Genomic DNA, 26,488 nt, shown 5'->3' on the forward strand with positions numbered 1-26,488 from the left:
ACTCGATTTTAACGCAACGACTGGTCCTCTGGAGGATCTCAGCTAAATATGTGCCGAAGTTGCTAACAACAGCACAAAAAACTTCGTTAGGAGATCGAACGGGACATACTGCGGACATTAATCCCAACTTTCTTAACATGGTGATCACTGGTGATGAGTCCTAGGTTTATGGCTACGTCCCAGATACAAAGTTCTAGTCTTCGCAATGGAAGCATCCATCATCTCCGAGACTCAAGAAAGCGAAGCGGGTCCGCAGCAAAGTGAAAGCCATCCCGGCAATCTTTTTTCACTCCAAAAGCGCTGTTCATCAGGATACGCTCCAGAAGGCACTGATGTCAAGAGAGAGTACTACCACGAGGTTCTGCGCCGCCTTCGTGAAGCAGTGGGACGCTAAAAGACGGACTTCTGCGCAGCAGACAGTTGACTTCTTCACCACCGATAACACCGCTTTTACGACCAAACACAACACAGCTGCAGTTTGTCTGTGTCCCTGTTCCCCTGACCTAGCACCGAGTGACTTCTGGGTTTTCCCTAACAAGAAGACACTGAAAGGGACCATATTTCAGAAGAGCGAAGACATTATGCAGAATTAGACGGAAGCTTGCGCACCATACCATAACAGGCTTTCCATTGATGCTTCCACCATTGGCCGTGGCGTTGGGAAGGATGTGGAGATGGCAAAGGAGAATGATTTGAATGTGACTAGTGTCAAACAAAGAAACAAACTTTTAGAAATAAAAGCATATGCTTTTGAACACTCCTTACATATTCATAGCTCTGTAAAAGCAAAAAAGTCACTACCTTTACGCAAAAATGTATACGGTTGGCTATGGAACGATGGTTGTACCCAAGCGTGCATCTCCTCTTCCAAAGTAAATCGACGACCACGAATGTGTTTCTTCAGAGATCCAAAAATATGGAAATCACATGGGGAGAGATCAGGACTGTATGGAGGATGTGTAACCCAGTGAAACTTCGGCAGTGTAGTCGAAACGACATTGGTAACATGTGAGCGGGCAGCTATGGTGATTACTTTTGAAATAATAAATAGTTCCCTTGATTTTTTTCACCTGTCCCGTTTCATCTGACTGCCCCTTAGAGTAATAATGGACAAGAATTGAGCTTTTTTATAGGTACGTCATGGTCAGTGGACACTGCTTGTATTGGGTTCCCGCCCAACAACTTCCGCGTTACATGCAGGCGACAAGTCGATGATTAGAAAACTGGTTCTAGATGAAGATAACAGCTTATCGAAAAAGTACGCATAAATTTATGTGTGAGGTAAAAAGCAGCTTTTTATGAGTGGTTTGTCATGTGCTCGTAAATATGAGAGACGTAAGTCCGTAAGTCTATCACAAAAAGGTAGCAACGTACGAAAGGCAGGCATTATGTAATCTTTGTGTGTAAGCAGAGGTAGACTATAAAATGAGCCTGTTTTTGTCATGAGAAACAGTGTCTTAGAAAATACGAACAGATGATTAGGCAGCTAGAACAGGGCCAGAAGCTAGATTAACAGAGCACAACTTCGTGTACGAAGAGAAACTGCACTGCGAGGGAATATCGAGTTCGAAATTATACAGCATGATGAAAACGGAATGGAACGACATGACTCATACTATCACGATTTAGATGAAGAAAGTAGTTGCGGAGGAGTTCGATGTCTGGCGTAATGCTGAGAGACGTCTCTTTGTTACAGAAAGCACGACGAAACTTTTACGGGAGATACGAGGCAAGAAAGTCATGACGGGGATATTTCGTGACGCGCTGCGCTGTACTTCGTAGCTCTGAAACTTTTACCTTATCTAACGAGAAACTAGCGGTGTAATACCTGTGCAAATAAAGTTGGCGGGATGCGTGAAGTAACGCAAGACGGGGAAAATGATGAAAGAAATGGCATGACATAAACGAAACCCTACAAGAGATACGCAGCACGTAAAATATGATGGAATCTCAGGAGACTACGTTGTTAATGGCTACTCCTGGATGCTTTTCTAAGTTTTGTTAGACCAAAAACGTTCTATTTGACGCTGGGGTGGGCTGGTCTGTTCCAAAAAGAGGAGGAAGACTTCTGCGACAGTAAGAGTAATGGCTCGCTCAAATGGTTCTGAGCACTATGGGACTTAACTTCTGAGGTCATCAGTTCCCTAGAACTTAGAACTACTTAAACCTAATTAACCTAAGGACATCACACACATCCATGCCCGAGGCAGGATTCGAACCTGCGACCGTAGCGGTCGCGCGGTTCCAGACTGTAGCGCCTAGAATCGCTCGGGGCTCGCTCAAAATACAAGGTTTTATTGTATTCCAGCTTTATTTAATGACAGTCTTGTGGTTAGCGGAGGGTAGGTAAGGATCAACAGTCAAGAACAACCTTTTCTTTTTCTTTATTTTTTTTGGATCATCTGTCTCCTGGCTGGTTTGATGCGGGATGCCACGATCTCTTCATCTCATAGTTGCTTTTATACAAGTATTGCCAATCATTTCCTGGAGATAATCCGGGTTCTGTCATCCCCTACAGTTTTTGCCTCTCTGTGACTGTTCCTAGTACTACCGATGTTACTCCATGATGTCTTAACAAATTTTATGTAATACTGTCCCATTCTCACGCTAATGTTCCTGAAATACACCTTTCCTCGCACATTTGCGGAGTACTTCCTCATTTCTTATCATTACACTTGATTTTTTCAGCACCCTGTGGAACAAGACATCTTAAACGCTTCGATCCCTCAATTATTTGTTGATTACATTGCAATAGGTGTCTTTCCTTACAGATTTTACCATCTAAAGTTCTCTCAAGCACCGTGGAAGTTATTACTTGATGTCTTAACACATATCCTTCACCTTATTGAAATGTTTACTACATGTCCCTCTCCTCGTCGATTCTGTGGACAACCTCCACATTTCTTATTTTCTCAGTCAGTTTAACTTTCAGCATCCTTCTATAGCACCACATCTCAAACGCTTCGATTCTCTTCTTGACCGAGAATGTAACGCACATCATGTAAATAGAAATAATTGTCGCCTATTGCTGGAAGCAGTCACAACCATCAAACACCTGCAAGAGTGATTTAAAGAGGAACTACCACAAAAAAGCTAACTGCAGGGAAGAAGTACGCCCGACCGAGAGTCGTTTCATGAACCCGTGAGAAGTGCAGCCCACCCACGAAATAGGTAGCATGGGAAGCTCTCTTTAGACCGATTATTAAGTATTTACCGTCACCTTCGGACCTATATCACATTTGACTGACAAAGCACACAGGGAAGACCCAAAGAAGAGCAATGGGTTTCGCCACAGGTTCGTTTAGTATGCACGAGTCCGCCTACAATTGCTGAAAGCCGGCACCTTAGCTCAGCGTGTTCGATCAGAGGGTTAGCTGCCCTCTGTAATAAGAAAACTGAGTTAATGGATCAACGATGAACGTCATGGGACGTCCGATCCGAACAAATAAAACGACAATTAACGAACAAAATGAAATAAAAAAAGTGGTCAGCGCGACGGAGTGCCATGCAAAGAGGCCAGGGTTCGACTCCCGGCTGGATCGGAGTTTTTCTCCGCTCAGGGACTGGGTGTTGTGTTGTCTTCATCATCATAATCATCATCTCATCCCCATCGACGCGCGAGTCGCCGAAATGGCGTCAACTACGTGGGTCATTCAATAATTAAAGAGACAAATTGGTCTGGGGGAGAAAACTGTTAGTAGGGCAAGTTTAGTTGGCATCACTGGGATGAGCCCTGATCAGCTGATGTATCAACATTGTTTTATTTATAATCTCAAAAATAAATTTCAAGATGGCGAGACCGCTTGAAACGTCCACATTAGTTGAACCACGTTCTGTTATTCGTTTTTTGCATTCTGAAGGCGAGAAACCAGTGAATATATACTGAAGTGGGTAGAGCAGTTCAAAAATGGTCGTGACTTAGTGACTGACGAACACCGTTCTGGCCTACCAGTTGCAATTTCAAATCCGTCACTTGAAAGTCGAACTGATGACATAACTCGTGCCGACCGCCGTGTGACTGTGGAAATGACAGTTGATAAGGTTCAAGTTAGTACTGGTACATTTCATAACATTACCTGTAACAAGATGAAGTACCGCAAATCATGCGCAAGATGGGTCCAGAAGGAGTTTGACGTGGCTACACAAGAAAACAAGGTTGAGAGTGTGCACAGAGCTAGAGGAACGTTATGAAAGTGAAGGTGAGAACATTGTCAACAAAATTTTAACTTGTGATTAAACTTGGATTCACTATTATGAGCCAGAATCAAAAAGACAGAGCATGGAGTGGAAGTACACCAACTCATCTTTCAAGAAAAAAAAATCGAAACCCAAACATCAGCAGGAAAAGATATGTTGACGGTGTTTTGGGATGCTGAAGGTCCAGTTTGTTGTGATTATCTCGAAGAGCAGCGTACAATTAACTGCCAATACTATTCAGATTTGCTTTTAAACAAGGTGAAGCCAGACATGAGAGATGGGACGTCGTGGATCTCAGAGGAGAGGTGTGATTCTCCAGCAAGACAACGCACGTCCTCATATTGCTCAACTAACCCGTGAAACCATCGACAAAATGGGCTGGGAAGTATTGCCTCACCCCCCCCCCCCCCCTTACAGTCCTGATTTAGCACCTAGTTATTTCCATTTGCTTGGTGCACTGAAGGAGGCATTATGTGGGAAGAGACTCCAAGACGACGAAGCCGTGAAAAAGTTTGTGGGAAATTGGTTCAAACATCAAGATAAAGAGTTCTTTGCAGTCGGAATAAAACAGCTCGTAGCCCGTTGGAACAAATGCCTAAATGTTCAAGGGGATTATGTTGAGAAGTAGAAATATATTGTTTTGTAAAAATAACGCTTTTTTCTCCATACCAATTTGTCTCTTTAATTATAGAATGACTCTCGTAAAAAGAATAGCAGGAGGCGACCAGAGGCCCTAGCCACACGACATTTCATTTCAGTATGCACGAAAGCGTGACGGAATTCCAACTTAGGTGACAGACGCTGCAAGAATGATCTTATGCATCACGATGTGGTTCACTGACAAAACCCTGAGAGAATACTTTTCTAAAGACATCAGGGCATATTGCTTCTTCTATCTCGCGAAAAGATAACACGGAGACTAACCAACTGTTATTCCTGGGGAACACTCGCGACTGGAACAGCTAATGGTGAAAGATAGAGTGGTGCACGAAGTTCCACCGCCACACACAGTGAGATGGCTTATGGAGTATAAGTGAAGATGCACGTGTCCTCAGGTTGCCCTTGTCAAATATACGTAACGTTCGTTTCTGCTGTGTTTTAATCAATACGCTGAAATTCCAGTTCTACTGCTGTTCGTAATGGCGGTTAGAGGCCAAATTCATCGTTTTGTAAAGCTTCCGTAGTGTCTGTGTCCACACAGATTTCCCAGTTGCCTACAAAAAGGCAACGCGCACTTCTGTTAGATTATCCGAGACATATGCCAAGAACCACTACGACTCAGTGTTTTATGTAGCACGATAGCGGCTGGAAGTTTGAACGAGATCGCTGTAGTGTAAGCAAATTCCGTGGCCACCTCGCCGCGCCGAAAAATCGTCTTGCGTATTTGACCCAGATTTTGGCTGTGGTTATTCAAATAATTGTTTTTGCGGAGTACATCCCCACACACAACAACGCTACGTTGATCTGCACCGACGTTTCGAAGACAGAAGAGGTTTGTGGTTGTGCTTACTGGAATAATAGTTGCCATATTGGATTAAAATTCAGGGTACGCTGGACTTTTCGCGGTTCTAGGCGTGCAGTCCGGAACCGCGCGACTGCTACGGTCGCAGGTTCGAATCCTGCCTCGGTCATGGATGTGTGTGATGTTCTTAGGTTAGTTAGTACACTACTGGCCATTGAAATTGCTACACCAGGAAGATAACCTGCTACAGACGCGAAATTTAACCGACAGGAAGAAGATGCTGCGATATGCAAATGATTAGCTTTTCAGAGCATTCGCACAAGGCTGGTGCCGGTGGCGACACCTACAACGTGCTGACATGAGCAAAGTTTCCAACTGATTTCTCATACACATACAGCAGTTGACCGGCATTGCCTGGTTAAACGTTGTTGTGATGCCTCGTGTAAGGAGGAGAACGCGTACCATCACGTTTCCGACTTTGATAAAGGTCATATTGTAGCCTATCGCCATTGCGGTATATCGTATCGCGACATTGCTGCTCGCGTTGGTCGAGATCCAATGACTGTTAGTAGAATATGGAATCCGTGGGTTCAGGAGGGTAATACGGAACGCCGTGCCGGATCCCGACGGCCTCGTATCACTAGCAGTCGAGGTGACAGGCATCCTATCCGCATGGCTGTAACGGATCGTGCAGCCACGTCTCGATCCCTGAGTCAACAGATGGGGACGTTTGCAAGACAACAACCATCTGCACGAACAGTTCGACGACGTTTGCAGCAGCATGGACTATCAGCTCGGAAACCATGGCTGCGATTACCCTTGACGCTGCATCACAGACAGGAGCCCCGGCGATGGTGTAGTCAACGACCGGGCATGATGGTATAGGGTGCCATTGGCTACACGTCTCAGTCACCTCTTGTTCGCACTGACGGCACTTTGAACAGTGAACGTTACATTCCAGATGTGTTGCGACCTGTGGCTCTACCCTTCATTCGATCCCTCCGAAACCCTACATTTCAGCAGTGTAATGCACGACCGCATGTTATAGGTCCTGTACGGGCCTTTCTGGATACAGGAAATGTTCGACTGCTGCCCTGGCTAGCACATTCTCCAGATCTCCCACCAATTGAAAACGTCTGGTCAATGGTGGTCGAGCAACTGGCTCGTCACAATACGCCAGTCACTACTCTTGATGAACTGTGGTATCGTGTTGAAGCTGCATGGGCAGCTGTACCTGTACACGCCATCCAGGCTCTGTTTGACTCAATGCCCAGGCGTATCAAGGCCGTTATTACGGCCAGAGGTGGTTGTTCTGGGTACTGATTCCTCAGGATCTATGCACCCAAACTGCGTGAAAATGTAATAACATCTCAGTTCTAGTATAATATATTTGGCCAACGAATACCCGTTTATCATCTGCATTTCTTCTTAGTGTAGCAATTTTAATGGCCAGTAGTGTAGTTGTAAGTCTAGGGAACTGATGACCTCAGATGTTAAGACCCATAGTGCTCAGAGCCATTTGAACCATTTGACACTACCGACAAACTAGCCAAAGCAGCCGTCCATGATGAAGAGGGAGGACATGTGAAAATACTATGTTATCAAAACAGTAGTTTGAAACAAATGGAACACAGGATGACAAGAGATCTCCAAATACCAGTCAAAGATTTTGACAAAGGGAGCCGGATGCTGATTACTAACTTCAGGCACAAGAAACATCGATGCTTCAGATCATCCACAAACATCACAAGGCGCCTCACGTTGAACCACGGCTGTTACAGGAAGCATCTACACAGCACCGGTCTGGTCTTGTCCCTATTGTCCCTACTGTGTAACTGCGATGTAGGAACTATAAACTGACTCGTTCCACATCATTTCCATAAGAGTATCGTTTCAAAGGATCTATGGAACATCTAATTAAGAAGAGGATGTCAACCACATCTTCATTCGCTGTTCGAAGAGGTAGAACGCTACAAGTCAGCTCCTACAACGTTTGGACGCCGTCGGTTGCTCTTCGCCGACGTGTGCTTTGCTTAAGGGCTCAAGGCTGTATCTCCTTTTATGCACCTTTGTGTTAGAAGGCAGATCAACCTTTTAATGTGAGTCTGCTGTGATTTTATGTTTGTGCTGAGGACAATGTACTAAATACTGTGCAGAAGTTGCTCTTCCACGTGTTAAACGTTACGCAGGGCGTGCCACCAACGGGTTTGCACTGTTTGGACTTTAATAAGTGAGTAGGTACTAACGATAACCTGATCCAATTGTGATTATATAGTTCTCTCGCGACCAGCGTGTGTGGCAATTCATTTATTTGTCTTTTCTTTACTTTCAGTTGCTAGTAACTACACGTAAATATCAAGATGGCTGGAAAGCTGTTCATGGAGCAAAGAAAGCTGATTTTAGTGTTTTACTGGAAATATGAAAAAATGAAAGAAGTGCAGTGACGCTGGAGAGCAGAGTTTGATACTGCACCACCGTTACGTGTAAAAATAATGAAATTGCGGGACATATTTTTTAGGGAAGGAAGTGTGTGTGATCAAAAGAAGAGACTGTGCGGCACGAAGAAAGCAGTAGCGGACGAAAGAAGGGTGGACGCAGTGGTACACGCTTTGAAGTGGTCACCAAAGAAGTCCATAAGGAAAGCTGTGCGTTTATCAGGTGTAAGAAAATTAATTGTTCACCGCATTTTAAAGCGAGCAAAGGGGAAATCGCACATTCCCAGGTTGCTTCATGCGATGAATGAGAGCGATTCGGATAGATGTCTCGAATTTTGTGAATGGATGTACGATAATGAACAACTCACTGATATCACTGTTTGGTATATTGAGGCGCCGCTTAAACTGACTGGAACCATCAGTAGCCATACCTGTGCGTGTGATGGACAAGAGATAGTTCCCATATTATGGAAGAACAAGCTGTTAATCTTCCTGGGTTATCAGTGTGGTTGGTACACTATGTCATCGAAAGTATCCGGACACTCCAAAAAACATACGTTTTTCGTATTAGGTGCATTGTGCTGCCACCTACTGCCAGGTACTCCATAACAGTGACCTCAGTAGTCATTAGACATCGTGAGAGAGCAGAATGGGGCGCTCCGCGGAACTCAAAAAACGGTTCAAATGGCTCTGAGCACTATGGGACTTAACATCTGTGGTCATCAGTCCCCTAGAACTTAGAACTACTTAAACCTACCTAACCTAAGGACACCACACACATCCATGACCGAGGCAGGATTCGAACCTGCGACCCTAGAAGTCGCGCGGTTCCAGACTGTAGCGCCTAGAAACGCTCGGCCACCCGGCCGGCCCTTGTGTAGTGCCGGAAGTAAAATTCGGAGGCGGTGGTGTCATGGTGTGGGCGTGTTTTTCATGGAGGGGGCTTGCACCCCTCTTTGTTTTCCGTGGCGCTATCACAGCACAGGCCTACAATGGTGTTTTAAGCACCTTATTGCTTCCCGCTATTGAAGAGTTATTCGGGGATGGCGATTGCATTTTTCAACACGATCGAACACCTGTCCAACGCACGGCGTGTGGCCGATTGGTTACACGACAGTAACATCCCTGTAATGGACTGGCCTGCACAGAGTTCTGGCCTGAACCCTATAGAACACGTTTGGGATGGTTTGGAACGCTGACTTCGTGGCAGGCCTCACTGACCGACATCGATACCTCTCATAAGTGCAGCACTCCGTGAAGAATGGGCTGCCATTCCCCAAGAAAGCTTCCAGCACCTGATTGAACGTATGCCTGCGAGAGTGGAAGCTGTCGTCAAGGACAAGGGTGGGTCAACACCATACTGAATTCCAGCACTACCGATGGAGGGCGCCACGAACTTGTAAGTCATTTTCAGCCAGGTGTTAGAATACTTTTGATTACATAGTGTATGTCTGCCAGAAGAGTTGCATGGCCTTTCTTGATTGAAGGAACAGTGACAGGTGTGAAGTACCTTACCACCCTGCACGAACGAATTGTACCAGCTGTTCACCAGCTGAAACAGGATGAAGACTTTTCTTCTAATAAGACGGTGAACAGTGATATTATCATCGTGTCGTGGGGCAATTTCTGACTGAAATATTGGTTGAGAGATGGATAGGACGAGGAGGCGTTGAGTTTCCACCCGATCTCCCGATCTAAAGTCGTTAGACTTCTTTCTGTGGGGAACTCTGCAGGACACCGTCCACATCAAAAAACACATAAAGTAAGCTGGATGACATGAGAGAGGCGACTGTGACTGCCTGCGAATCCATTCCAATGGCAACCATAACATGTGTTTGTCCATCTTTTGCGCAATATTGCAGGCGCTCTATTGCTGGCGATGGAGGACATTTTGAACGTCTTCAACAGGAAAACATCATCATTAATTTTGTGACCATCTAAGTGACTTAAAAATTCATAGCTTTTGTTGTTTTCTTTCGAGTTATTAAAGTTCGAACACGGTAAATCCCATTGTGGGACATCATGTATGTCGACGATGACTGTACGAGTCCTGCTCAAATGATAAAATAAAAACACCTTCTTACTGTAAAGTGACAATGCGCTAACGATGAAAGGTCGAAATAATTATCAGGAACATTGACAAATAAAGAATTTACGTAAGCCGTTCTGTGCCGTACACGGTTCAAAACAAATTGAGCAACACTGGGACTCCAAGCTTAGTCCCGTAACGCAGGTGGCTGTGTATAGCGATTTTCTGTGGTGAAAAAGAGTTTTGAAGAATAGGCTTCCAATCTAAAAATCACATTCAAATAAGAAGGGTAGCGTAAAACTCTGTTTGAACGCCGTATTTTGACAGACTGAAGACATGGAAAAATAAATCTTCCATAGCTCACAGGTTTTGTGTCAAAGAAAACGCATGTGCGCAGTAGATGACACACAGTTCGTCCTAGCGGTAAGAGACCAGGCTGCCCCATTGTGCCGGTGCGTGTGTGTATGTGGGTGGGTGGGTGGATGGGTGGGTGACTGCGGTTGAGTGGGTGGGTGGTCGGTGAGTCACAGAACAAGAGTGTGGTTCAGATAGGCTGCAAGTGGGCGCCAGGGCATAGTGGATTAGACTTCGCGTATATGCGTAACAGTCGCTCGTAAGGTGCGCAGTAAATTATGACAGCAACGGGCAATACACATAAATCCCGGGAACAGGGCGAATGCTGATCGTTACGGCTAGGCTAGAAAGATAGCGCAGACGGCCAACAGTAAATAATGCCCGGCGGAGCGTTAACCTTGCAGACCGCTACAACACACAACACTCCGGCGAGATCTTTATATTACGACGCATGAAATTTGCTGCACGCGAGACAAATGCTGTTCGCCGCAACAGCAGGCTCCTCTCGCCGGTGGAGAATGACGTCACTTCGGCATAAACGCGTTCTTATTTGTCGCCTTACGATTACAGATAATCCACAAGCGATCGTGTCATCTCCAGTCACACAAGGGCAGATTTGTGCAAGGATCGTTGCCTTGTACCTTCATGTGAAACGTCCGTAGTTTCATAGAAACGACGTTGAAAATCGAATGTCGTGTATAACATAACCTACAAAAGCTATACGCTATGTCCGCCGTAACATACGAGAGAAAGTCATACATAGAGAGGGCGTCACAAGGCAAGGCCAGTCTCCAGAGCCAGTAACATAGTTCAGGTCAGTCGCAATAGAGGGCAAACACAAATTGGACTGTGTTATGTTTACGCCTTTCGTCACCCAAATACATCCTATCAAGTTGACATCTATTCGCCAAACGTGGATATAAGCGGACACCGAGCGAGGTGGCGCAGTGGTAGCACACTGGACTCGCATTCGGGAGGACGACGGTTCAATCCCGCGCCCGGCCATCCTGATTTAGGTTTTCCGTGATTTCCCTAAATCACTCCAGGCAAATGCTGGGATGGTTCCTTTGAAAGAGCACGGCCGACTTCCTTCCCCATCCTTCCCTAATCCGACGAGACCGATGACCTCGCTGTTTGGTCTCTTCCCCCAAACAACCAACCAACCAATAAGCGGACACATTGCTCCATTCAAACAGGGCACCCCAACTCCGTTGGTCTATCGCAAGTGTCGGTACTCGGCCCGATCCTGTATACGTTGTATACGGCAGCCATACCCGTAACACAACGATAGAAGTCTGCCTTGTACGTTGATGCCATGGCCTTGTACTCCAAATGCCTTAAGCGCGAAAATGTGATTTTTCAGTCGGTGTTATCTCGGATGCTACTGATCGCAGAAAGAAGGGGTGAAGTGTTTCGAATAGATCTTGGCCTAGCAAACATTTTCATACACATCGGAAGAGGAGCATACGTTAGCCATCCTATAGTACAGGGTCAAAATTTAAATACTACACACTTCCTCCAGCCAAGACGATTGAGTGAATCGGCTGGATATTTTGCATTATGTGTGGTCTAGCGTAAGACTTAGATAGTTTACAGAAGTACTATTTGTTCATGGGCGATTCCTGAGGAAATCCCGAGAAACCATGGTTTGAAAGTACCAACTGTGAGGATGGCCATCTCTATAATTTCTGTTCATGGTAAATCGTCGAAATTTTTACTGCAATTTCTAAAGATGACGTTCTCTGGAAATTTTTTCGGTATCATCATTCGTTACAGAGATACAAAGGCTGAAAGTAACCGTATTTATGCAGAAAACCACAAAAAACGGTTTTTAGCCGTTTATGCACCTTGGCCGGTTACTATCTAAAACTAATCATAGAAAAGCCCCAAATTTTAACCGTACAGTCTTCAGACATTTACCTAGAAACCCTTTTTTCTCATTTTCGAAAATCTTTATCCGTTATCACGATACACCCGAAAAACCGTGTTTTTTGGGTACCGAAAGTACCAGTTGTGAGGATTGTCACTTCTATAATTTCTGTTCATGGGAAATCGCTGAAATTTTTATCATATGTTCTTAAGATGATGTTCTCGGGGAACCTCGAAATTTCTTTCGATATCTTTATCCATTGCCGAGATCCGACGGTTCAAAGTTATCAACTTATGCGTGTAAAATATACACGTTATATCTGGTCTGAGGTGTACATGTAGTTTCAACTCACGTCCTGAACACATGGAAAGGGTTCTGGGGTCACCGAAAGGATTCCGAGGACACCAAACGAAGTATTTAGTAGCCATTCTTTCAGCCAATAAGACTTTATGACCCGTTGTCTCCGTATAATGAGCACTTCACGGCTATTCAGGCACTCATGACCTGTGTCGCCTGGGGCATAATCACCTTACAGAAAATCGTTTTGTAATACGAAATTTTTTAGTACACTGGAGATGTAGCCTAGACATGTTATACATCTACATGAGAAGCACTGTAAAGTGAACTCGCAATGGATAGGACACGATTTTTTTTATCTTATATTATATGTACTTGTTTGTTGTTTATATGTCTCAAAGCACGAAAAGGTGTCGAAATATATAAACAAACTGCCAAAACTTTGCTGACCTGCAGAAGTCGTTTTACGTAAACAGCACATCTTGCTGTAGCAGGGGAAAAAAGGGAAGCAGCGGAAAAATGCTCCTTTCGGAGCACGAAAAAGGCGAATATGTTCCCCTTTAGAAGACTCTCACGGGAAAGTGAGGAACCAGTTGCCTCGATTCTCATTCCACCTTCCTCATCAATACTATTTGGCATACGAAAATATTCGCAATTCTTGCGCAGAAAAAGAAACGCAGAAAGACATTAATGGTGGAAGAGAGAGGAGACAGGGCCAGTGGGTGAGAAAGAGAGTGGCGACAGTGATAGTGGGAGAGAGAAAGTGGCAGTGAAAGATAAAGGTAGGTGGGTGAAGACCGTAGCAGTGGGAGACAAAGAGAGAGAAAATGTTAATGGTCACTGAGAGACGATGGCAGTAAAAGAGAAAGAAAGATGGTCGGAGATAGAAGCAGCGGCAGTAAAAGAGAGAGAAGACAGTGGAAATCAAAAATACAGTTCAGTGGAGCCGTTACATAGGCTTGGAATAGTGGGCCTGAAATCTCTCAGGACGACGAATTTCAACACGTAGGTATAGGGCAGGGCGCATTTTGGACCGAAATTTTAAACATTAGGATGTAGGGAAATCAGTAAGTTGCACTACTAGAGGTTTTCTGCTGCTGAAGAATGGTGGAGACAGTGGCAGTGGGAAAGAGAGGCAAAAGGAGACAGTGTGAGTGAGACAGGAGACGGTGGCAATTGGATATACTGCAAATCAATGAGAGAAAAATGAAACAATGGGAGAGAGACACATATGGACAGCGGCAGTGAGACGGAAGTGCCGAGTATCCTTGGTAAAATGATTTAGAATGTTCTGTGTTAAAATAGCGGGAATATGTTCGCGTAGCAAACTTTTTGGTGAGGAGGGCGGAATAAGGAGGAAGAGGAGACGTCCCGTCGACAACGTGGGCGGGGTAAGAACTGAGGCAGCTGGTTCCCAACATTTCTCTCAGAGTCTTTTGAAGAGGAGCAGGTTCGCCTTCTTTGTGTTCCGACAGACATAGCTTGGAAGCACAGTAACTAAAAACTTAAGGTGTCACCAGGAGGAGAAAACTCGAATTGCAATAGCGAAGGAGGCATTCAACAGAAAGAGGAAACTGTTTGTGGCAAATGAGATAAAGGTCTAAGGAAAAGGCTTGGCAAATGTTTTGTATGGAGTGTGGCACTATATGGGGCAGAAACATGGACGATGAGACGGGAGTATGAAAAAAGGTTAGAAGAATTTGAAATATGGATGTGGAGGAGAATGGAGGGGATAAGCTGGATGGAAAGAGTGAATAATGAGCGAGTATTTGAAAGAGTTGGTGAGAGGAGATGTCTGCTGAAGGTTATAAGAGAAAGGAAAAAAAAACTGGTTGGGACTTTCATTGAGAAGGGAGTGCTTGCTAACAGATGCTTTGGAAGGGCTGGTTTGTGGAGAAGACTGAGAGGAAGAATGAGATACAAGATGATAAAGAAGAAATTATGCGGACCTGAAGAGGATGGCAGAAGACCGGACAGCATGGAGAACTACCATGAGAGAAACCTGCCTTTTGGCAGAGCACTAATGATGATGATGATGATGATGATGTTTGGTTTGTGGGGCGCTCAACAGCGCCGTCATCAGCTCCCAAACAAAGTCCCAATTTTTCCACAGTCCAGTTTATTCGCCCGCAGCTCGTGGTCGTGCGGTAGCGTTCTCGCTTCCCACACCCGGGTTCCCGGGTTCGATTCCCGGCGGGGTCAGGGATTTTCTCTGCCTCGTGATGGCTGGGTGTTGTGTGCTGTCCTTAGGTTAGTTAGGTTCAAGTAGTTCTAAGTTCTAGGGGACTGATGACCATAGATGTTATGTCCCATAGTGCTCAGAGCCATTTGAACCATTTGAAGTTTATTCCACTGCCCAATCTAGCCATGAACGATGAGGATGATGATAAAATGATGACGAACACTAGTGATGACGACAGAAGCATTTCTCAGGTGGTGATCACATATTGCAGCGAAAGCTTCAGATGGCGGAAAACTGAGTCGGTGATTGTGCGACAAATGGCGGCTAGCGTCCCAAACAAAACACTGGCCATCGTCATTACGAAGAGGTTGCTGTCAGCTGCTTTGTCGCGGGTATCATCCTTCCGATACCTCCACGTTAAGCTGGGCAGACGTCTGACGTAGCGCTAACACACAGAAGATGGTGGTGGTAAGGCCCTTGGACGACTCAGAGACTTATTTCCAGGTCTCAACTCACACTCTACGCCGCCCACCCACGCCTGTCTTGTTATCTACAAGTACCTCACGTGACCTCTCCTCGAGTATGCAGCAGCTGCTTCGAGCAATGCTGCCGACACCGACATCCAATGCCTGCAACGATTTCAGAACAGGACTCTGCGACTGGCTCTATACCCTCCTGGGGGCTATCCGTCACGAGAATTGCACTTTTCGGCTGATGCACCGCGACTGAAAGGAAGTTCTACCTACAAAAAAATGGTTCAAATTGCTCTGAGCTCTATGGGACTTAACTTCTGAGGTCATCAGTCCCCTAGACCTTGGAACTACTTAAACCTAACTAACCTAAGGACATCACGCACATCCATGCCCGAGGCAGGATTCGAACCTGCGACCGTAGCGGTCGCGCGGCTCCAGACTGTAGCGCCTAGAACCGCTCGGCCACTCTGGCCGGCAGTTCTACCTACAGACTGCTAGGGTTGCAAATATACGTCAGAAAGTTGGGCAATAAAGGCGAGTACCGGCTCTTCAGCTTAAACTGTAAGTTAAGAGTTCCCAGTACTGAAGCTCGCGTCGTCGTCGTCGTTAATCAGACTGAGTGTATCAACAGTTAGTTCGACAGTAAGAATACCTCGCCTGAAAGCAACTTTAGGACTACTCTACAGTCGACGCCTAGAAGAGTCCAACTAGACGTTGTACTGGTTACGTTACACATCGATCACTGGATTCAGGACTAGACCACTGTTCATAGACAGACCAGTGCAAGTGAACTTTGAGCAACACTGCCAAGCACTATCTTCACATTCGTGTTACGTAATGTATTTCAATTTAATAAATTATTGTAAATCGTTGTTGGCAACGGCCTTGCCTCAATGGATACACCGGTTCCCGTCAGATCACCGAAGTTAAGCGCTGTCGGGCGTGGTCGGCACTTGGATGGGTGACCATCCAGGCCGCCATGCGCTGTTGCCATTTTTCGGGGTGCACTCAGCCTCGTGATGCCAATTGAGGAGCTACTCGATCGAATAGTAGCGCCTTCGGTCAAGAATACCATTATAACGACCGGGAGAGCGGTGTGCTGACTCCCTCCTATCCGCATCCTCCACTGAGGATGACACGGCGGTCGGATGGTACCCGTAGGCACTGGTGGCCTGAAGATGGAGTGCTTCTTCATTGTAAATCGTTGTTAATCTGTGTTGCCATAATTTCCGCCGTAGTTGCCTAACACTGTTTGGTTCTGTGTACAGTTTCCTCGTGTTTGCAGGCCACCTCAATGACAGCAACTACTTTCTGTGGTAGGTGGTTCTCTTCCTCTCCCATTTATGTCTGGGCGCCAAATATATGCGGTGAATACAACGCTGTACAAATGAAACAAACTTGAAGACACCTTTATGGAAATGGAAGACGAAGTAAATAATGGTTAGCTAGCAGATGTAATACTGCAAGAATAAATTCACAGAGCATTGAAAAACCTACGTCTAAATAAATCACTTGGTGTATACGATATTCCATCAGAATTAATAACATAGTTGTAGAGTCAGCCACGCAAAACTATTCCAGCTGGTTACGATACATGAGACAGATGAAATACCTTCAGACTTCTAGAAGAATTGTAATGAGTACTCCTATCTTTGATATTATGCCGTAGTAAATCATACTTCTTACTCATCGCAGCTTTCTGGAATTTTCGAAGTTATGCGCGCCTTTTCTCGCTGAAGGAACTGTCTTGCTATTTTACGTTAACAATACCCAAGCGTTACTGGTCACGCGCATCTATGGGAGCAGGTTGTCATTGTTTTGAGTTGCGTACGGAGCTGACGCATGCAGCCGCTTTGCTCATAAATTGTCTGAAGAATTTTCTAAAGAGTTGATTATGAGATTGGATATACGGCGTAGGTTCATAGCGTAAAAACAATTTATAATTCGGTTTATTCGCGGAAAGGCGCGCTGAATTATTTATGAATCTGTGGCCGAAACAGCGTCATTAACTTCAGTTGGCGGAACGTATTAATATTTGAACAGCTACGGAAAGGCTTCTGCTAACAGTGACGACCTGTTGAATTAATGTGGAAATGCAGTGCACCAATCGTTACTTCACCATGAATGTGAAATGATGTTAACAATTACGACATGAATGGATGAACATGGGCATTGTTAGGGAGTGTGTTACGTACCGAAAGGATCATATAACGAAGTAATAGCGACTTGTACTGTTGTTATTGCAAAATGGCATTTCACATTTTATAATTAAGAAACTGTAATATTTGAAGAGTGTAAGGCAGACGTTTTTGTATTAGACCACATGGTCACGTTTATATTTTAATAACAACGAAGCTTGTTATTCCCGTAAATCTCCCGTACTCGAGTCCGACAGCCACAAAATTAATGACTTACAGGGTAGGATAAGTTCTCTTAACGGAGAGAACTGTAAGGCTGCGCGCTTCACTTAATTCGAAAGCGTGCCATTCTTTGACCAAATGATTAGTGAGAGTCAGTCATGCCGTGAATAGCAGTGTATACAGATCTGATGTGATACGATCCCATAAACTCAGTCTGCAGTCAGTGATTCATTGGTAACTTGTGTACAAAGGAGACTTCTGAGGAAACACTTGCACTGTCCACATTTGGATACTGCTGAAGTGTATGGTACACAAGCAAAAATTCTTCCCAAATATCATTCATGGATGGAGTGGGAGGAAGCCTTAATATACAGTGCTATAAACATCATCCTCTGCCATGCATTGACTCAGTGATTCATAGAATGTATGTGTAGACGTAGATGAATAACTGTGCCCTTCAGTAAGGGTGGGACGGGGAGGTGGCTGGTAGGACTGCGTACTGACTCTTCTTGATACAAGTAGACTGGTCCATATCCGAAAAAGTCGTTTACAGACGTGTTTATACCAGGTTTTTTTTAATCAGTATTAACTCCTGTGAGCATCCTTTGTACACACAAAGATGAGTGAGCGTTCAGCTACATATAGTTAACCAAGAAACTTTCTAATTACTTACACTGTCCTTTTGATTTCTATTAGATACAATAATCCGGGAGACCGTGAAAAAAAAGAGTGCAGTATTTTTATTCTAATTCGGCTTTTAATGTGCTATCTACATCGATAACTGCAAATCACATTTAAGTGCCTAGCAGAGGGTTCTTCGAACCACCTTCACAGTTTTCTGTTATTCCAATCTCGTATAGCGCGCGGAAAGAACGAACACACATATCTTTCCGTACGAGCTCTGATTTCCCTTATTTTATCGTGGAGATCGTTTCTCCCTATGTAGGTCGGTGTCAACAAAATATTTTCGCATTCGGAGGAGAAAGTATTGATCGGAATTTCGTGAGAAGATTCCGTCGCAACGAAAAACGATATCCAACCCAAATCCTGTATCATTTCTGTGGCACTCTCTCCCATATTACGCGATAATACAAAACGTGCTGCCCTTCTTTGAACTTTTCCGATGTACTCCGTCAGTCCTATCTGGTAAGGATCCAGCACCGCGCAGCAGTATTCTAAAAGATGACGGATAATCGTAGTGTAGGCAGTTTCCTTAGTAGATCTGTAACATTTTCGAAGTGTCCTGCCAATATAACGCAGTCTTTGGTTAGCCTTCCCCACAACATTTTCTATGTGTTCCTTCCAATTTAATTTAAGCAAATGAAATCGTATCATCAAAATGTTTGGGTTCTAAGACATGCGAAGCCCATGTGTTTTGTAATGTAATGTTTAAAAACTACCTTGTACTAGTTAAAACGTTTTTATGTGTTATTCGCAATATAAATTTTGACTTAAACAGTCAGTAACCACCTAACTGGGACTAACACCGTCAGCAACGTTGGGCAGCTAGCAGTACATATAGTGCAACCATTCTATACTCTTTCAAACTTTTCTTTTACTTCGTTGCCCACTATATCATAATAAAAAAATTGTGAAATGGAAATTTTTTTTGGATTCAGTCATAAACGCTGAAAGTGAAGATGTGTGGCTGATGCACACTAAGCCTAAGTTTTACTACTCTTTTTCTATTCTTTTATTTACACAGTACTTGTTTTCAAGCTTGGTTGTTCAAAATATTTATGATAATAACCAAAGGTCTATTATTAACAAAAGTTTATTTTTTAATATTTACATTTCAATATTGCTATTTTTAATAACATTTGCTACAGAGCATGTTATCTGAGTAGTATACAGCTTGCCGAGTGTTTCTATCGACAATTTACATTGTTATTAATGCATAAAAAAGTGTTAGCTAGGGCAAGGTAGTTTCCGGACAGTACACTGTACGACACGTGTGAAAGTGTGGCGGCGTTGCATGTCCTCATTTTTAACATACGGTTTTGTTTGTTACAACACCAAGTAGTATAAAATAGATGTACTTTTTTGACAGAGCCTCTGCGACTATAATGAGTGAATTCTTAAGTCCACCGACAAAATATCGGAAGTTGTTCATAGATGTTTCCTTACAAAGGAAACTCCCCATTGCACGTACCTCAGATTTTGTGGTAAGATAACCCAGTGGATAGTCCGTCAAAAACTGAACACAGATCAAGTGTGAAAACAGGAAGCCCTCGTCTCTCTCTCTCTCTCTCTCTCTCTCTCTCTCTCTCTCTCTCACACACACACACACACACACACACACACACACACACACACACACACAACCACAAACGATATCACAAATTATCAACTATCTGCCCGCCCATTGAGGTGTCTGTTCAATACTGTATTCAAATTTGTCCCTGTGTCGTGGTTTAGCGTCCGTTTGCAACAGCGAGCTGTAAGGAAGGGACTTCCAGACGTAGGTACCTTCTATTTGTTCTACGCCAGTACCACATGTTACGGCTCTTGCGTTCCGTATTGGAAATTTTGACCCTTGAATTCGTTTGTCGTAACACAGTCCACACCCTTTTAATTGTTGTTTTCATTTCTGTGAGAGGCCATTGCGGCATATCGCCTGCTCTCATTATTCATCACATTTACTTGCGACGGCAATATATTCTTACAACATGACTCAAATTCTGTCACCAGTGTACGGAATGACAGTTCCCACAACTACAGAGGAATAGACATGTCAATGACCGGACGGAAAGTTCATAATTTTGTAAAAAAGAAGAAGTGTGGCACGAAGGGATTTGAACATGGATCTGCTGCTACTGCAGTCCAACGTCGTGATCACATAAACACGACGCTAAGGGGCTATTTAAATTCGCTCGGTGATACACATCTTGAGTTTGGAGCGTATACTGTTTCTATTTTGCTTCTTTTTTCACAGCCCAGTACGCTTTCTTCGTGTTTTCATGCTTGATCTAAGATCAGTTTCTGACGGGTTATCCACTGGACCATTTCACCACTGCGATGGTGACTTTCCCTTGTGATTATTATGCTACAAGGGACTAGTGACCATAGGCGGTGCATCACATATTGCATGTAGTTTGATTTATTATCAATGTTTCTCTTCGTGTCTGTATTACATTGAAGTTACCTGCAGGATATTGGAAAAGTTAACGGCGTGCAGTGTGTGTTCTGTATGTAACAAAATAGTTTCTACTCACTCACGGTTTCCATTGTTGAAAACAGCAATGCGCACTTAACTCGTCGACCACTACCTTGTATGCAGTACTGCTCAGTTCTGTCCCGTGTTTGGTCTCCGCCAGTGTTTGTTGTACGCTAACGGTGATAACATCAGTACGGCGAATCTGAACAGGCACGGCGTCGTGGTTATGTGGTCACTGTGTTGGACTGCTAAGCTGGATATCTGTGTTCTAAATCTCCCTTGCGCCACTTTTTTCACAAAATTATGAACTGTCCGTCCGGTCATTGACGTGTCTGTTCTCCTACTGTAGTCTTGGCAACTGCCGTAGTGTACACTGGCTACAGAATTTGAGTCCTATGGTAAGAATATATTACCGTCGCAACTAAATGTGATGAATAGTGAGGGATGCCGAGATGTTGCCTAGATCTCTCGCAGAAATGAAAGCAACAAAATAAACGGGTGTGAGCTATGTTACAACAAAAGAATTCAAGAGTTTATGCTTCCAAACTGATGAAGAGCTTGCTCCTCGTGTATGTGTTCACTGAATGCAAAGGAAGAGAGGCGCGACGATGCCTGTAACGGTCTAACTATATCAGTGATGCCCAACCTTTCTGAGGTCACTGCCCCTGATTGTGGTCAGGTATTAGCTAGTACCCCTCCTTCTCCCCCCCCCCCCCCCCCGCACAATCATCAATATTAGCGCCTAAATATACAATAGAAATTACTTTCTTTGAACACGTTTTTAAAATGGCGAGACATAAATGATATTTAGTTATTCTAATTTTATTAAATTACGAAATAATGACTCAGTGAGACAATCTTCTTCTTTTTTTTTTTTTTTTTTTTTTTAACGATGAAGCAATTCAAAGTGCACCGCGGTCCACCCTTGCCCTTGCTTCTTCCGCGCCATTCACCATCATGTAAAAACAATCAACTTCAAATATGTACGCTATATTTACGGTTTGTAAATCGCTTGATCACTGGACACCTTACTCCTGAACTTGCAGAACTTCGTAAGCTACAGGATCACATTGCTTTTGCCTTACCACTGCTGCTACTAGTACTACTAACGTTAATGATAATAATAATAATAATAATAGTAGTAGTAGTAATAATAAACCCCGTGGAGGCCCGGGAAAAGAATAGGGCTCCGGTATGTTCTGCCAGTCGTAAAAGGCGACGAAAAGAACAAACCACTAATAGGGCTAACCCACCTTTTAGTGTGACTACTTGGTTCAGGACAGAACTAAAGAAGCCTCGGACAAGCGCCGTCATGGTCGGGGACGACGCTTGAACCCTATGCCCGCCCACAATGGTAACGACACTGCTAGCCAACTGGAAAATGATTTAAATCCAAATAGAGGTGTTTTGCAGGATATGCTTCCTGCAACCACCCTAGAAGGAAAACAAAGACAGAGGACGAGATGGTCAGATGAAGTTAATCGACACCTCATGTTCTGTTATTACCAAGCAAAAACCTAGGAACCAACACAACTGGATGCAGATCACAAGTATACACAACATTTATTACCAGATACCCAGAATTAAAATTTTTAACAGAACAACGACTAGCTGATCATATCTGTGTAATAATCAAAAATAACAGAATACCCCAGTCAGAATTAGAAAACATCAAACAACAAGTACAACAAATACTGGAACAAACTAATGTGCAATCAGAAGAAGAAGAAAATACAGTAATGGACTCAAACATCCTAGAGCAAACAAACAAAGACCAATACGCATCAATTAAACAATCAGAGGAAAACGAAATCTTAAGACAGCCACCAGAACAACCACAAATAGAACACGAAGTGACACACATGTTAGATATAGAAGAGAAATTTCAGCTGACATACATAGAATACAAAGACACAAATACAGACATTAGACCATTCTTGCATAGACCACCAAATAACCCACGAGTGGAAACAACAATAAAAACTATCAACACAATCATACACAACAAAATAAATGAAAACACAACTATGGAAGAGTTACAACTACTGGTTTATATAGGAGCACTCACTACACTAAATATACACACTAGGCAGAGATCAGAGCCAACCAACACACAGAAGAAACCCACAAAACCAGCATGGCAACACAGGCTACAGATCAGAATAGAAAAACTGAGAAAAGACATCAGACAGCTAACACAACTTATAAGAAATGAAATGTCAGAAAAAAACGAAAAAGGTTAGGTAAAATCTCACAACAAGAAGCGATAGACCAATTAGATGAAAAGAAGCAGAAATTACAAGCATTGGCCAAACGACTTAGAAGATACAAACAAAGTGAAAATAGAAGGAAACAAAACCAAACATTCAACACAAACCAAAAGAAATTTTACCAAACCCGGTACAACATAACAGGCATGCACGCTGGATACAAGCAGAAACAGACACATACAAGATGAAACTGCGGATGCCTGAAGTGATGATTTTGCAACACGAAGTCACCCAAGCAATTAATTCTACTCACAACTGGAAAGCCCCTGGAAAAGATAAAATAGCAAATTTCTGGCTAAAGAAGTTCACCTCAACACATTCACATATAACTAAATTATTTAACAGTTACATTGCAGACCCATGCACATTCCCTGATACACGTACACATGGAATAACTTATCTGAAACCTAAAGATCAAGCAGACACAGCAAACCCATCTAAATATCGCCCCATAACATGCCTACCAACAATATACAAAATATTAACTTCAGTCATTACACAGAAATTAATAACACATACAACACAGAACAAAATTATAAATGAAGAACAAAAAGGCTGATGCAAAGGAGCACGAGGATGTAAAGAGCAACTGATAATAGATGCAGAGGTGACATATCAAGCTAAAACTAAACAAAGGTAGCTACACTGCGCATACATAGATTACCAAAAAGCTTTTGATAGTGTACCCCACTCATGGTTACTACAAATATTAGAAATATACAAAGTAGATCCTAAATTGATACAGTTCCTAAACATAGTAATGAAAAATTGGAAAACCACACTTAATATACAAACAAATTCAAATAATATCACATCACAGCCAATACAGATTAAGCGTGGAATATACCAAGGAGACTCATTAAGTCCTTTCTGGTTCTGCCTTGCTTTGAACCCACTATCCAACATGCTAAATAATACAAATTATGCATACAATATTACTGGAACATACCAACACAAAATCACACATTTGCTATACATGGATGATCTGAAACTACTGGCAGCAACAAATCAACAACTCAACCAATTACTAAAGATAACACAAGTATTCAGCAATGATATAAATATGGCTTTTGGAACAGACAAATGTAAGAAAAATAGCATAGTCAAGGGAAAACACACTAAACAAGAAATTACATATTGGATAACCACAGCGACTGCATAGAAGCGATGGAAAAAACAGATGCCTATAAATATCTAGGATACATGCAAAAAATAGGAATAGATAATACAAATATTAAAGAAGAACTAAAAGAAAAATACAGACAAAGACTAACAAAAATACTGAAAACCGAATTGACAGCAAGAAACAAGACAAAAGCTATAAATACTTATGCTATACCAACATTGACCTATTCATGCCGGCCAAAATGGTCGTGTGGCTCTAGGCGCTACAGTCTGGAGCCGAGCGACCGCTACGGTCGCAGGTTCGAATCCTGCCTCGAGCTTGGATGTGTGTGATGTCCTTAGGTTAGTTATGTTTAATTAGTTCTAAGTTGTAGGTGACTGATGACCTCAGAAGTTAAGTCGCATAGTGCTCAGAGCCATTTGAACCATTTGACCCATTCATTTGGAGTAGTGAAATGGAGTAACACAGAACTAGAAGCACTCAATACACTTACACGATCACAATGCCACAAATATAGAATACAACACATACATTCAACAGAAAGATTCACATTAAGCAGAAAGGAAGGAGGAAGGGCATTTATCGACATAAAAATCCTACATAATGGACAGGTAGACAATTTAACACATTTCTTCATAGAACGAGCAGAAACTAGCAAAATACACAAAGCAATCATCATATAAATACATCGGCTACACCACTGCAATTTCATAACCACTTCTACAACCCTTTAGATCACAGAACATCAACAGATACGAAGAAAGTAAATTGGAAAAAGAAAACACTACATGGCAAGCACCCGAATCATCTAACACAGCCACACATTGATCAAGACGCATCCAACACATGGCTAAGAAAAGGCAATATATACAGTGAGACATAAGGATTCATGATTGCAATACAGGATCAAACAATAAACACCAGATATTACAGCAAGCATATTATTAAAGATCCTAATACCACAACAGATAAATGCAGACTTCGCAAACAACAAACAGAAACAGTAGATCGCATCACAAGCGGATGTACAATACTAGCAAATACAGAATACACCAGAAGACATGACAATGTAGCAAAAATAACACATCAACAACTTGCCATACAACATAAACTAATAAAACAACACGTTCCCACATACAAGTATGCACCACAAAATGTACTGGAGAATGATGAATACAAATTATACTGGAACAGAACGATTATAACAGATAAAACAACACCACATACCAAACCTGACATCATACTCACCAATAAAAAGAAGAAATTAACACATCTAATCGAAATATCCATACCAAATACAACACATATAAGAAGAAAACAGGAGAAAAAATTTAAAAATACATCCAACTGGCTGAGGAAGTCAAGGACATGTGGCATCAGGATAAAGTTGACATTATACCAATTCTACTATCAACTACAGGAGTCATACCACACAATATCCACCAGTACATCAATGCAATACAGCTACATCCAAACTTATATATACAACTACAGAAATCCGTAATTATTGATACATGTTCAATCACCCGAAAGTTCTTAAATGCAATATAACATATACCGTACAGTTAAAAGGAAGTCACGCTTGATCAAGGTCCGCGTCATTTTCCATTTTTGACCAGACATAACGTCTGAGAAAGTAAAGAAATAGTAATAATAACAACACCGTGTAGGCCGTATAGCAATGTACTAGCCATTAGAAAGTTGCTGTTGTGCTGTCAATTAGTTCGTTTATTATTGTTAGCTTGTCATTGAATCAATGTGATTCGGCTGTTTTTACATGTATTTCACGGTAATTCCTGTCTATCGGGAACTTACTAACTCATGGAACGCAAAAATATAGCAACTATTCCGTTAATTAAGTAGAACATTAAGGAAAACATTGTTCTTACAATGCAGGTACTTGCCTGCTTTCTCACCGCTTGCAGCGCTAGTGTCGCTCCTGCTGTCAAACGGTAACGACTTTCCCACCAGAGAGTGTCGGGACTTTATGGTTTTAAGAAACAAATAATTATTCTCTGATTGTCGTTGAATATTACCGTTTTAAGGAAGAGATAAATATTCCTTTTTGTCATTGTTACTCACTGGAATTCTTATACGCTCGGTGCGACGGAATTATATTAGTGTAAGAATTAAGTTTTATAGGCAGTCAGGGTCAAATTTTGGGCCTCAATAAGACTTTATGTACTGCGTCCATTGCGCATAATTGTGGATTTTCGTGTTAGGCCCCTTTCTTTTTATGGATGGTTGACCCGAACCAGAACAGCAGAGGTGATGTT

General features: G+C 42.9%; 1 pseudogene; it reads left to right on the plus strand.

Moving 5' to 3' along the window:
- Nucleotides 1-16,174: 16,174 nt before the first annotated feature.
- On the plus strand, nt 16,175-16,292 carry LOC126164328 (5S ribosomal RNA; annotated as a pseudogene).
- The last annotated feature ends 10,196 nt before the right edge of the window (nt 16,293-26,488 follow it).

The sequence above is a fragment of the Schistocerca cancellata genome, chromosome 2 (genome assembly GCF_023864275.1).
Source record: "Schistocerca cancellata isolate TAMUIC-IGC-003103 chromosome 2, iqSchCanc2.1, whole genome shotgun sequence".
Lineage (NCBI taxonomy): Eukaryota > Metazoa > Arthropoda > Insecta > Orthoptera > Acrididae > Schistocerca > Schistocerca cancellata.